General features: G+C 37.9%; 1 long non-coding RNA gene across 1 annotated transcript in view; it reads left to right on the forward strand.

The window, feature by feature from the left end:
• Positions 1-12,727, forward strand: part of LOC116507662 — a 41,570-nt gene extending 28,843 nt beyond the window's left edge. Inside the window, exon 4 of the long non-coding RNA XR_004255235.1 lies at positions 10,669-12,727. This is a non-coding gene — a long non-coding RNA (uncharacterized LOC116507662). The remainder of the gene's footprint in view (positions 1-10,668) is intronic.
• The last annotated feature ends 241 nt before the right edge of the window (positions 12,728-12,968 follow it).

Genomic DNA, 12,968 nt, shown 5'->3' on the forward strand with positions numbered 1-12,968 from the left:
TCTCTGGGTAAGATGTGTAGGTTTCTGTTGCTTGTGTGTGTGTGTGTAGAGGCTAACTATAGATAAGGCATGAAAATCCAAATTTCCACTGGGCGCTATTGCATCTGTACAGATTACAAGATTCACAACAATGTGAATTCAGTCTCCTCAGGAATGGGTTTCCTACATTTACCTCCTCAGGAATGGGTTGCCTACATTCGTTTAGCATTAGCAAGGAGACTGTGATGAGGAACATTTCCATCCAGTGGTAGGTTTCAAAATTTTTTAGAACCTCTTCTGTAAGTGTGGCCTGCTTTGTGGGAGTGGCTTGCCAGCCATGTGACCGAGTGGGAATGGCTTGACAGTCATGTGACTGGGTGGGTATGGCCAACTTATAAAATGTGGTGAAACTCACTTAACAACGCCCTTGCTTAGCAACCAAAAAACCCCAAGGGTGTTCAAACTTGACAGCTTTCAGATTTGTGGACTTCAACTCCCAGAATTCTTCCTCCAGTCATGTTGGCTCAGGAACTCTGGCATTGAAGTGTGCAAGTCTTAAAGCTGTCAAGGTACAAAACCCTTGTACCCCTAACCCTTTAGGAAAAAAAACCCCAGGGATGTTCAAACTTGACAGCTTTAAGACTTTAAGGTTTAGATAGGACTCTTAGAGATGGGCGGGGTGATTGGTGAGCCAGCCAATCATTGAGTGGTGGATGGGGCAAGCGTGGTGCGGACGGGCGGGGGGAGGAAGCTGGAACCGGTTCTAAACAGCATGGTAGATTTGTGGAACCTCTTCTATAGAAGAGGTTAGAACTGGCAGGAACCCACCCCTGCTTCCATCCTTCAGGTGATCTCTAGAGTCCCTTTAAGTACAGCATTGCAGCTCTTTGTAATGCTGTCACATATGCTTGTTATGATATACACTTCTGTCATGTTACTTCATACCACTAGGCCCTCTCTTTTTTTAAATAGTTTTACAGTGTTAAAATCAGGGATGAAATTCAGCAGGTTCTGACAGTTCTGTAGAACCGGTAGCGGAAATTTTGAGTAGTTCAGAGAACCAGAAAATACCACCTCTGGCTGGCCCCAGAGTGGGGTGGGAATGAAAATTTTGCAATATCCTTCCCCCAGGAGTGGAGAAGGAATGGGGATTTTGCAGTATCCTTCCCCTGCTACTCCCACCAAGCCACACTCACAGAACCAATAGTAAAAAATAATTCACTACTGGTTAAAATATAACAGAAATCAGAACAAGAATAGAAAAAAAAGAAATGCAAGAAGAAAAAGAAGAAAAATAGGAGGAAAAAAGAAGAGTATTCCCACCATAGGAATATTTCAATAGTATGGATACCATTAAAAGAAAATTTCCTCAATATTTCATAAATCCAGAAGGACATTGGTTCAAAATGATTTCCTTAATTTGTTATATATCTCTGTTATGAATGCTATGTGATTATGATAAAGACGATGATATATTATTTTAAACCTTCTCCCATACACCATAATCTGCTTGCCAGTCCATCATTTTCAATATTCAGAAAATATGAACACAGGTATATTAATCTTTCCCTTCTGCTATCCTGAATTTACTTCAGAGGGAAGTAATGAGTAATGTCACTACAAAAGGGCAAACAACAGGAGCTGTGGGAAACAGTTGATAAGCTCACCTGCCAGGAAAGTAATAAATCTATAGATCTGGATGCCGAACTGGGTCTGCAAAGTCCTGGACCCGGCATTCATGACTGACGGATTGACAAAAAGCTTGGTGAATTATAGATGGGACAAGCCTAGAATCTGGTTACCTTTGAGTGACTCAAACAATGTTCTGACAGTTTAGGGAGCTCAGCAGATTCCATGGTTATTCATAGGCAGTAGGGTAATTACTATATGCCGATGCAATGCAGAGCATTTGAAACTATTACAGAGATGAATTAATATAAAAGAGCTCAGTGTCGCTTTCTGGTCATTTAGAATCTTGGAGGTTGTAGATCCAACACTTCTAGAGAGCGCCAAGCTACAGAAAATGATATTATTATAATTAATATTCATTACATTCTTGTCCCAAAACAGCACTTTTTTAAAGAAAAAAACTTAAATCCAACATTTTAATCTGACAAAGTAAAATATACAGCTCAATATAGAAGGTACTAAATTTTTGGAAAGTGAATTGTGATGTGAACAAATCAAATTGCACTACTTGATCACGTTTAATCTGCAGGATATGATTGGAGGCTGTTGTTTTCCTGAAAGAAAATGGAGGAATAAAGAGGCTGCTTGTCTACTCCATCAAAAGCTGACTCCTATGCCTTTATTAGTGAAAGTCATGATGGAGTTGGATAAAACCATCACCAAACCCAAGTTGGGTCAATAGACACTATATTTTATTGGGATAGTAAATACAATTTATTTTTTTTATTTATTGAAATAATTTATTGTGAACAATGTTACAATTAAATAATCATTATATATGACTTACAAAGAAATAGATCATTAGATACAGTGGTGGGTTGCAGGCGGTACACCCATGTACGAGCATACCGGTGCCTGCTGGGAGCACGTTCCGGCATGGTGCTCCAGAGGGCCCACCTGCCCTCCTTACCTGTATTTGAGCTCTTCTGCGCTTCCACGCATGGAGCATATGAGGCCTATGCAATGCTCTATTGAGCAGCTGGAGCATCGCGGAAGCGTCACAGGAGCTAAGGATGCAGACGTGTGCTGCGCGTGTGTGCGCACATTCATGTGGTGGACGCCGGGCCTGTTGCACCGTACTGGTTGCAATGGGATCCGGATCCCACCACTGATTAGATACAATATGTTGGGTTCACTTCCTGTGAAAGCATGAACAAGTGCTCATTGTCTTTTCCCATTGTTTTTCCAATGACATTTCAATAATCTCTTTGAGCTGATCCCACATCTTATCTGTTACCATCTACTTTTATTTCTTGTAACTTTGTGAAGCAAAGTATTTTTTTTAGTGTGTCACAGATTTTTGCTGTTAGCCTTTATTTAGTTTCAACTTAATTGTGCTTACCTTAAAGTCGAGATGATTGTGAGTTAAGTATCTTAAAACTTTGATTTGGTTGCCACTGTTTAGAATCACAATTGCTGATTCATAATCATAATTGCTGTTCAATTATTCCCTAAAAAGATTTTGAGAAGGTAAAAATATTTCTCTAGCATAGAACAATTTAAATATCTAAATGTCCTTCTATTGAATACAAAGAAGATCACAGCCAAATATAGGATCTGTTAGATATTAGCATATTCAATATGCTAATATCAAACAGATTTCCCTCAACAAAACTTTCTTTAGAAAAGCAAATCTAGGAAGCATGTGAATCACATTTATCCCCCAAACATTGTCCACACGAAATATTATGGAATATTATACTACTGGAAGTAAAACATGGCAAGAAAACATAGTAGATGTTCACAGCAACTCTTTAAGACAATTTAAAAATGTTTCTTGATAATCTCAAATAAAGAAGAGAAAGCTATATTTACCTCTAAGACAAAATAATATATAAATTCCATGAAAACATTTGCTTCCTGTGGAAATTAACATATATTGTGGTGCCTTATGATTTCAACACACAAAATTCAGAAAATATGGTGTTGAAGAAAAAAGATGATGTTAGCAAGAGAAAAAACAGTTTACTATTACCAGAGCAATTAGTAAGACTGCTTTGGCCAGATCAACACTTAGCCATGATCTACAGATGTGCATGAGAGAATATAATATTTCTTTTCTTTTATATTTACAAAAACTACTAATTTCCAAAGGTCAAAAGCACTTCAAGTCACCAAAGCTTTTCCTTAGAGGTGTGAATGAATTTTCTCAGAGTAATTTCTTAAACATATATTTAAGCTATAACTCCTTTATCAGATTTCTCTCAGAACAAGGTGAACCTTAAAATAGCTTCTTCTACACATTTACATTTGCTCTCTGAAGCTATTAATCCACAAAAGACATTTGAATCATGAGTTTTGTCTTCTCCTTCCTTTGCTAAAATTTCAAGAAAATGTAATTTTAGTGAACTTGCAAGAATTGTAGCATATTCAAGCAGCCCAAGGTAAATGAGAAACTATATTGGATTGCAGGCATGCTTAATTAGGTAGTCATCATAATCTAATATACTAAACTCCAGTATACCTGTCAGCGCTTCCAGGTAAACCAGACAAGAAACAAGACCAGATGAGCTCATTGTACTTTATTGTAAGACTCTTATAAGAGTACAAATCCCTTGCTCAGTTTTTCAGCCTGATCAATTAGGATGGATATTATCTAAGTTTCTTTCTCTGCCCATTAAGGAATTAAGGGCTCCTCCCTTTCTTGACTGATTGTTTCTTCCCTTGTCTTTCAAGGTCATCCCCACATACCAATATAAAACCACATATCACCACTATTTTTTCATCTATTTATTCTGCATTATTGTAGATAGCAATTGATCAAATTATCAACACTAAGTTTTAAATTACAATAATGTGATGTCTCAAGAAACAAAGGAGACAATATAATTCTTTCTCCAAGAAATCTCGTGGAATTTAGCCAACGATCAATAGTTTCTTATTTCCACATTCATGACAGAATAGTATATTTTGTTTTGACTGAGGATAGCAAGCTACTTTAGAAGATGAAAAGTTATATCTAACTCTGTCCTCAAGTGCCAATATTTATTGCTGCCTAGGACCAAAATATCACTGAAACTAAGAGCAAGGCTAAGCCTGATCCAAGAGTCAAGTCTGGCCATCATGTTCTCCTCACTGAAGTGAATATAGTGTTCTCTACTCATTTGATGTATAAAAGCTAATTGGGCTCTCATTTCAATCTTTGTTCAATACTAATGTTAGATTAGTTCTGATGATATTTGTCCATCGTATTCAAAGAGGACCTTGACACCTATCAGGTTGTGGGTTAGCCACAATGTGTCTGCAGGTGGCTGATAAGGCCTATATTAGCATGAAATGTTCTGCCACATGTCGGGCAAATATGTGTGGACACCATTGTTGTAGCATTTGCAGCTCTGGCTTTGCAGAGTGCTCACTTCTCTTGTGCTGTGGTTATTCTTCTGTCCTCTGATGTCTGTGAGCCTTGGTGGATCAGTGTGTGCCATGTTGATTGATCTTGTGCCACGGTTTCCCAGGAGGTGGTGTCAATTTGAAGAGGGTTTCAAGGTGTCTTTGTATTGCTTCCTTTGTCCCTTGTGCAATCGTTTTCCTTGAGACAGCTCACCAGAGTAGCTGTTTAGGGATGTGATGGTCCGGCATCCTTGTTACATGGCCTGCCTAGTGTGTCTCAGCTTTCATCAGCAGGGTGTGAACTGATGGCAGGCCTGCTCTGGAGAGGACTTCTGTGTCTGGCACCTTGTCTGGCACTGGATCCTCAGTATTCTACGGAGGCAGATCATGTGGAAGTGGTTCAATTGCCTAGCATGCCTCCTGTATACAGTCCAAGTCTCACTGGCATACATCAGGGTAGTTAGCATTACTTGATCAGTAGTTCTACTACCTCTGAAAATACAGAAGTTAATTTATATGGCTGGAATAAGTCCTTGCTATCTTACTGCTAGCTTCTAGAATCTGAAATGTTGTTTTTACTTGTCTTATGGTAGGACTGACCCAATAGGCGATTTGGCCCAATTTCCTGGTCAATCAGAGCATACTCCCTTCACTGTTTTCCTTTTGAAAGCAGGAGCAGACTGACAGAATGAGCTACGCACAGACAAGAAGATATGTGAAAGAGCAAAAAGTAAGGATTGTCTTCCAACAGCAGTTGCACACATATACAATTTTCCTACCTAAACATCTTGAAAAGTGGTGCTAGATTAGTTCTGTATTATGTTTGCTTCATTTTGCTGCCTGAATTTTATTCTGAGATCCCATTAGCATCAAGAAACAGAATAGCGATACATGTAATGTCAAGGTCATATTTTCAAGACAGTCTAGGAAAGATTTAACATTATGTTGTGACAGAAAAGATAACACTATGCATACTAATTACCAACAAGCAAAGTCAGTTCCACATTGTATGGTAAGCCACACGGTCATTCTATTAACTTTAAAATCCACATTCTCAGGCTAGCAGTGACCTGATTTTTTTTAAAAAAATTGCAATTTACCATAAAATAAGTAACATAAGAATGAAGCCATGCAACAAAAATCAAGCTTCAAACTGTGGGAATTAAAACAGGGAGCTAGGTGCTTTCGGCTTAGCCAACATACATAGAAGAAAAGGGAAAACTGACACATCACTTCTGAAGTGTTGTGAACCTGGTTTCTTTTTTGACTGGGCTATTAAGGGAGCTGCAAAACCCTCAAGCCAACATTCCATTTTCAGGACCCGAAAGTCAAATGCTCAGAAGACTGAGGCAAAAGATTCTCCAGTGAGAAAAGTAAGCAAACACTTGTGAAAAAAGAGCTTCATTGTAGTTTCAGTTCCACTATATCTGAGTCTGAAATAGATCAGTTGAGCCTCTTCATCACAGATGATGTTCTGGGAACATAGATGTCTGAAGCAATTTTCAAGGTCCTCGGAAGATTCCACAATTCTTCTATGGAAATGAGCACAGAATTAAGTTAGTTGATTTCTTGCATCTACCTGCTGAAAAATTGATTGACTGGCTTGGAATACAGAGTAAGTGCATCCTTATTTGGAAAAGGTTGCAACTTTACAATATAATTATCATTTAAAACTACCCTGAGCTGAATACAAATCACTTAAAATATCAGATAGAAATAATGTAAATGGATAATTACAGTACTGCATTTTGTATCTTCTATGATTCATAAAAGAGAATTCCAGAGGATACAGGTCTCTATGGATACACCTCTACAAACTTTTTGCAAGTACTTTTGCAAATATTTCTTAATCAACATAACAATTATAGAATAAGGTAATGAGTGGGAGGTCGATTTTACATCTGCAGACTTCCTGATGCCTTGAGTTAAATTCCATTTTGGAATCTCAATTCAAGATGGATCCATAAGCAGAGACTACAACAGCTTGATGTTATTTGCAATAAAATAAAGTGAAAGTTGAAAGCCAGTTTGGTGTCAAGGTGAAACTACCGGGCCAAAACCAGGAGACTCTGAATTCTAGTTCTGCCTTGGGCATAAAGTCATCTGGGTGGTCTTGGGCCAATTACTGTCACCTAGCCCTAGGAAAAAGACAATGACAAATCACTTCTGAAATCTTTCCAAAAAACCTGCAGGGACCTGCCCAGGTTGTCTCCAGAAATTATATTGGCTTGTTTTTCATGTACCAACCTGGCTTATATTTATACTATGGGACTATTTAGAATGACATAATAAATACAGATTATCCTGAACAGGCTAGTATTGAGTTGAAGAATAGTACATTTGTGTGTGCTGCCCCACTCACTCACATTTACACGTCAGTGTAATATAACAACTGGTTCTCTGCCCCAATGATTTCTTCCAACAACCAGTTTACCAAACTGCTCAGAGATTTAACAACCGGTTCTCCTGAAGTGATGCGAACTGGCTGAATCCCACCACTGCATGTCAGTGTGATTTATGGAGGGTTTTATTTATCTTTCCCCAACAGTTAACTTCATTTAGTGTTAGAACTGTCCCAACCAAAGCCAGCAAAGAGCAAGCCCTGATTAATTCCCCAGGCAATGAGCAATTAGTCCATAACACAAATAGCAAGCTGCTCAAACAGTAAGTCCAATAAATGGACATAAAGCCCCCAGGCAAAACTTAAACTACATCCACATTAGCTCACGGGTTATAGAAAGTCAGAAACATGAATGAGCACACAGCCACAACCCACCACATTGCTTCCAGCAACTTCTCCCTCTGTCTAACTTGCTAAATAGCTCCCAGTACAGTCCATCAAATGCAGTGGGACCTTTTCCAGAGCAATCTGTCAGACCTCCATTTCTCTGCCCTGCGTGCTCTGAGATCTACCACTGCAGGCAGCTCCTCCCCCTCATCTCCACTGGCAAAGCCAAAGCCTATTCTGCCAGCAGTTCAAGGTCAGTAATTTCTGACGTGCCAAGAATGATCTCATTCTCCCTCAAGCTGGCCTCTGAGGAAGCATCGGAGGAGTCGTCCAAAGGAGACATCACATTGTGTAACATCAGAGTAATCTCATCATCTTCATGGCTGGTTATGTGCCACTAGTTGGTGTCAACTCTTAGTGATAACATAGATAAATTTTCTTCATGACAATCTGTCTTTCAAATCTTCTGGCTAACTGCACCCATCTCTGCTGAAACTCCTCCTCCTAATAAATTCTGCTCTAGGAAAAGTCCAGAGAATTGTCCCAGTGTTCACAAGTATGGATTGGTTGAGCTCTGATACTAACCCCCATCCAATCATCACTTCTATTACAGCTTGAATGTGTGCCCTATAACCCTTAATATTTCCCTTTATCTAAACTTACAGGCAGCACGACCAAATGACAGAAAGGATCCCTTTATCTGTTTCATTTTCAGTATGCTGAACAGCAGATATGGATCATCCATGTTCAGCTGGTGAATTAAATTTAGCCTGCTTTATAGATTTTTTTTAATGACTTCATCTTAAACAGTGCTGAGGATGGTGGAAATGTGTGAGAACCTCTGACTGAATCATGAAGTTCACACTCAAGAGTTAGCTTCCAGGATGTTATTCATTTAGGGAACAGTTAATATTAGGGTTACTGTTTTGTTTTGTGTCCCCCTCTCTCCCACCCACTCCAAAAAATCTGCAGTGGCAACACAGGAACACATTCTTTATTGCAACAGCCCTTCTATCGCAGCCTTGCTCAAGAGGCACACTTATTTAAATTACTGACCACATAGCCTCCACCACATTCCACATTCCTGGCAGTGTTGGCAATATGGGAACTTAACTAAGCTGCAAATGAGAAAAGAAATCTTATTAAAGCTTGTTCTAATAAAGAAAACAGAAAATTGACACGACATACACAATTGACTACGTGTGCTGTGGAAATGACTAGGAAGAAGAGCTTTGTATCCTGTGTGAGCACAGCATTTCTTCTGCTATGCATTAAAGCAGCCCAGCAATTGTAGGGTTCCACCTGAGTCAAAAGTTGGTAGGATAAAGAAATGAGATAACCAGTGTTTTCCTGCTTTATGCAAAGCATAAAATCCAGCCTTCAAGGCAAACCCATCAAGACCAGTGGTGCAATTCAGTTGTTTCTATCCAGTTTGGGCGAATTGGTAGCAGTAGTGGTGGGAGGCTCTGCCCTCCCACCTGGACGTCATCACATCCTGTTTCTGATGCTCTGCACATGCGTGGAAGGTGCTGCGCATGCACGGAGTGGCACATGTGCGCTCACATTTGCGAACCAGTGACGAAGGTAAGTTGATTTCACCCCTGATCAAGACATATAGGCAGGTGAGAAAGAGAAAAACTAGGAATTTAATATTAAGAGAGAAAGAATTTTAGATACTGAATATAAGAAAAGTCAAGAGGAATCATGTAATGGACAATTATTTAATATTGTTAATGGATCTAATCCTTGAAAAACAATGTTCTGGTTCAGTTAGCGTAAAATCCACTCCCCAATACATGATCTTGAGGCTGGATGGTTAAATACAATATGTTATATATTAGGAAATTTCTACTTATTATTTAAATTTTATCTAGTTCTCAAATTTATATGGCCACTCATCTCACAAGAAGTAATTCTGGGTAGCATACAGCAAATATATATATAAAGTAATAAGCATGTGAAACACAGTCATTTTTAAAAAAATTAAAACACACACACAAGGGATTCAATCAGCAAAACTGTTCCTATCTCCCATTATACATAGTAGACAAATTCAAATCTTTCTGATGCAAAATCATTGTTGCAACAGTGATACCATTAAACTGTGCAAGGTCTTCTGTGAATCAATTTTCATTAGCTGAAGAGCTAATACAAAATAACTTGACACTAAAGGAAGATTGTTTTCTGAACTACATTTGCAGGGAAATACAATCCGTAAGGCAACTGTTGCCAAATTCTGAGACTATACAGTGTTTTAGCACTGAAAAAACAGATGAGCACAGATAATCATTAAAAGTTAATTTTATATTTCTCAAGATTCCTATGTGATACAGTCATTCTGAAAGTATAATTGAGTTCAATGTCTATGGAGATTCTCAGTTATCCAGATCATGGTTGTCCCAAAGGTGCTTTTTCAAGAGACAACTAGATTTTTTGTTTTTTCTTTGAAGAAAAGAAAACTTTTTCACTTCTCACCCAAGAAACTTCTGAATTATATACCTAGTACATGGAATTTGACAATTGGACAACATAAATGACCAAAAGTGCTTTTCCAAAATTGAACTGAACTGAAGAAGTTTCTTGGATGAGAAGTGAAACTTCTTCAAAGAAAAAATTGAAAGTCCAGTTGCCTCTTGAAAAAAAGAAAAAAGAAAAAGAAAAAGCATCCTTGGGATAATTGAGTTAACTTTGAAGGTACTATTATAATCACCAAAGATTTTTCAAGAAGCAAAATGTTTTGGGAAAAATTGCTGTCCAATGTAATAAGATGCACAAAGGGATGCTTTCCCTGTATAGAAATCCAAATGAGGAGAAACCTACCCTTCTGAATTTCCTGCATATTTGGCTCTACAGGAATTGGGATGTACAGATTTTGACCAGCAATTAGCACACTTAATATTGTTTTTAGGAGAGCTGAAAATTATTACTGTTTTTCATTGCAGAGGTGGTGAGATGGAGAGCTGAGTATTCAGTGAACAAAAGCATGGTGCAGAATGGAGAAACTATACATTCAGAGCTGGGAGCAAAGTCTTCTGGTTTTCTTTCTTATGTTTTGAGAGTGACAATCTTTCTTTTTCAAAACGATGATACTTTTACAGCATGGGTAAAAAAATGAAAACTGGCAGCGTAGAAGCAAGTAAAACATGTTCGTATATGATTCTTGGATGACTAATTGCTCATTCTCCAATACATTTAATAGGAACTTGTGTCTTAAAATAAAACAGAGTGATGCAGAAAACAAAATATTGAGAACCATAGCAGAGGAGAAAAAAAAACCCATAAGCTTTCAAATTATTTTCTGAGTAGAACAAGGCAGAAAACAAACGACCACTAGAATGTGTTTTTAGGTTGCTTTAATCAAAGATGAATATACGTAAATGGCTTAGAGACAATATTTCTTCGTCATCATCAACATAAGAATAACCAGCTTTCAATATCTCTCTGGTCTCCCAAAATGTTCACGGTTGGACCACCCATCAGGCCAATCAACAAGGACAGTAGTAAATTGTTCAAAATACATTGAGGGCACCAGGATGCCTCTACCTGAAATTATTCTACTTCAAATACATTATGCAAAGACACAGTTCTCTGAAAAGGCTTTAATGCAAGAAAAGGGGAAACGAAAGAGAAGATGACAGCAGCAAGATAGATGGACTCAGTTACAGTGGTGATGAGTGTATTATTTAAACACCCAAAAAACCAGGATAAGGACAGGTTGTCATGGAGAAAATCTATGTGATTCCTAAGAGTGGGTCATGATATGATGGGACATCATCATCATAATAATCATCATCACATCCAGGAGGACTACTTATTTCCTAATCCTGGCAACTGGTACAGATTTTCAGTTCAACTGGTGGCCTATTCATTAGTAAATTGATCAAATATCTTGATGCCTTACTACTGAATAAAAATAATCAATACTTATGTATATGTAGATTGCCCTTTAAGTGTTATTGCAAAGTGGCAATGTGAACAGATATATAGGAATAAGGCAGTGAATTATATATATATATATATGAACTTGGATATCCTCTTTGATTCCCTCTTCTGTTCTTCAATATTTGGACTTGATGTCATCAGCTGGGCTTCCATTTCCTTCTGGGTAAAATTTGAATTGTGTTTGTCACTTGGGTCCTCTATAGTTTAACAGCAAGATATCTTCAGGGCTAACTTCTCTGGCCAGAATCAATCTGTCTGTCTCATATGCCCTACGAAAACTACAGGGGCCATTGTAGCAGGGGGGTCAATTTGTACAGATATTCAGCAACTCTGACATTTGCCTTGATCTGCCAGTCCTTTGTCATTGATGAGGAGATGATTGAATTCTATTCTGGGCTGCATGTAAATTATGCTATTGTTTCCTGTAATTGAGCAAAACTCTTGCCCTACCGTATGAACCTTGGAACAGAACACTGGGGAAGATAATTGTCAATTTTAGTATAATTTCTTATTTTCCATAATTTTTTCTCTGTTTTATTTCTGTTATGATTTAGCATAATATCATCATATGTGAAAATATGCATGCATCTTTGTGCACATTTCACCTAATATTTATTTGATTTATGTGCTGCCTATCTTGTCTAGAGGCAACTATGGTGTTGTTCTTTTTTTTTAGTACCAAGTATGGAACTCTTAAATGAAGGACTGTACTCCAAGGACTGCAGAGCACAATATCAAAAAATATGTATGTATAACGTTGCAAAAAGGAGAGAAAAATGATGAAGCTTCTGCTTGAAAGATGTGCTTGTGAAGAATAATAGTTGTAAAGAAAGCCTCCGAGTCAAAAAGCTAAGTAGGACAAGGAAGCTCTCAGAAAGCAACAGACAAGGGCCTAAATGTTGTGGAGTAATTTTTAATGATGGAACCACAGTTATTTTTTAATTAACTTAGACATACAACATTATTTGTATCTTTTATATTTTATCTGTAATCTAATGAATAGTGTCATTCAATGAAAATGTAGGAGTTAATAAAATAATGATATATGTATTCAATTTATTTCATAATTGCTGGGCTGCTTTCCTCACTTATCCCAGTTATTGAACTCTGAGATATTGCCGATTTGTTCTGGGAACGTGCAACTGAGTGGAATTAACTACAAAATCCATCACAGAGAATGGGAGAGGATGAGAATACATGGCAAACTTCAAAGTCTTGAAGAGGAACATGGATAGCAGCTTATACTGGAAAATTGTAAGATATATACTGACCTTCAACTTTCCTACCTTATGTTCGATAT

The sequence above is a fragment of the Thamnophis elegans genome, chromosome 4 (assembly GCF_009769535.1).
Source record: "Thamnophis elegans isolate rThaEle1 chromosome 4, rThaEle1.pri, whole genome shotgun sequence".
In the NCBI taxonomy this organism is placed as follows: Eukaryota; Metazoa; Chordata; class Lepidosauria; order Squamata; family Colubridae; genus Thamnophis; species Thamnophis elegans.